Consider the following 1,919-nt stretch of genomic DNA (forward strand, 5'->3'; position numbering starts at 1 on the left):
TTATATTGGTTTTGTTTTTTTTATATAGGAGCCAGATGTATATTGCAGATTTGCTTAACCACATCTTGAATTTCAACATCCAAGCTGAGATGCTCTCAGAGCCCACCCTATTTTCCCCAGCAGAGAGAAACCAGCTCTCCTGCAGTGCTCTGAGTGATGCTCTGGGCACACGCATGCTCCTCCCAGTCACAGCTACCAATTTTCCCCACCAAACAGCCCCCCTTTTCAAAGGTGCCTTGGGAAGAGACGTAAGCTCAAGTCATGGGGCTCCTGCTAGGAGGAACAAGCTGCCCAATGTTGAGCAGAAAAGGTGCTAAGGCAGCAGTGACTGCAGCTCACCCCTGGCAGAGGGGATGCTGTGTCCCCCTACCCAGTTCCCAATCACAGCCTGCAACTAAGCTGCACGCAGCAATCAACACCATGGCATTGGGCTCAGGATGCAGCTGTTGGTGCACGCCAGCTGGTTTGGAGAAGTGGGTAGGAAGGGTAGATGGGCAGAGTGAGAAATGGAAGCGGCAGCCAGAACATACAGTTATCCCCTTTTTAAATTAGGGGACAAGTATTTTGAATGATTTCAGTTCAACGCATCCAAAGCAGACTAAAAAAAAAAAAAGTTCACCATTTGCTTGGTAAAAAAACAAACAAATAAAGAGCTGAAGCCATCAGGGCTCACCTCTCAAGTGATGATCAGGTTACCTTTGCACAGACAGCAATTGGAGTTTTAGGGTGAAGCTGAGAGAGAAGAGAGCCCCATGCCCAAGGAAGTGCTGGATGCTCTCATTCTCGTGCCAAAAGGTGCCCCTGTATGTCTGGCTGCATGCTAAGTTTGGGATTTTCAAGAGCAGTATAACCACGACCAAGCCCACTGAAGCCAATGCTGGCACTGTGTGCTTTGCAGAGGGCTTTGGGCCAGGTCCTGCTCCCCTCAGCAGCTAGTCCCAACCAACGCAGAAGTGGGACAGAGAGAGTTGGATGAGTGGGTTTTAATGCTATTGGGAAACAGTTTGGTTCTGTTTCATTGAGTTGTTGTTGCTTTGTTTTTTTCTTAAAGCAAAATCTTGATGTCAGTTCATAAATACCTTTAGGGAACAAACAACCAATCAGGCACACACTGGGAATGAATCCAACGACAACTTATTGACCACGACAACGTGAATTCCAACAGGCTTCTAAGATGGATTAACAGGCTGGCTAGCACTTCAAACACGGACTAATGCTTGCCCTGGGAAATGCATTCGAATGGCTAAAAGGCACCAGTAACACAGAAAACACAGAGGGATTTTGCATCAGCACCGGCAGAACCCAGAGCTGGACAACAGCTCTGCACCACAAGGACTGGGAGCACAAGGAGCCTGCCCCATCGTGCCCCAAAAAAACCTCACAAAGCTGCAGGAATATCCAACCAACACCATCCAGAGAGATCTGGGCAGTCTCAAAACACACCAGAGAGGAATGCACAGCACTGCCCAGGCAGGAAAAGGGAAGGGGAAGGGGAAAAGGAGAAAAGGGAAGAGGAAAAGGAAATTGGAACCAAGGCCAAATGCACCTGGGGATGGCGCCAGGGCAGCCCAGAGGGACAGAAGAGTGCTGAAAGGCATAAGGACCATTAGAGCCTGGTGGAGCAGCATGAATTGCTGCACGCAGGGCAAGGCAGCATTTACCTAGGTCCGGGGCAGCTTGGAGTCTTCACACCTGGGCACGGCACTGTCACAACACAACGCAACTACCCCGGGCGTGGAGAAATAAAGGTGAAAAGAAGAGCACATACATACACACAGAGATGAAAAAGAAAAAAAAAAAATAACAGGGAAATTAAAATTGAGGCCAAAAGAAACACAAAATGAAACATAGCAAAAAACAAATAAACCTTGAAAGAAAAGACATATTCTGGCTTTTAAGAGATGTGGAAATCTTTTTTT

This window comes from Meleagris gallopavo, chromosome 22 (assembly GCF_000146605.3).
Source record: "Meleagris gallopavo isolate NT-WF06-2002-E0010 breed Aviagen turkey brand Nicholas breeding stock chromosome 22, Turkey_5.1, whole genome shotgun sequence".
Lineage (NCBI taxonomy): Eukaryota > Metazoa > Chordata > Aves > Galliformes > Phasianidae > Meleagris > Meleagris gallopavo.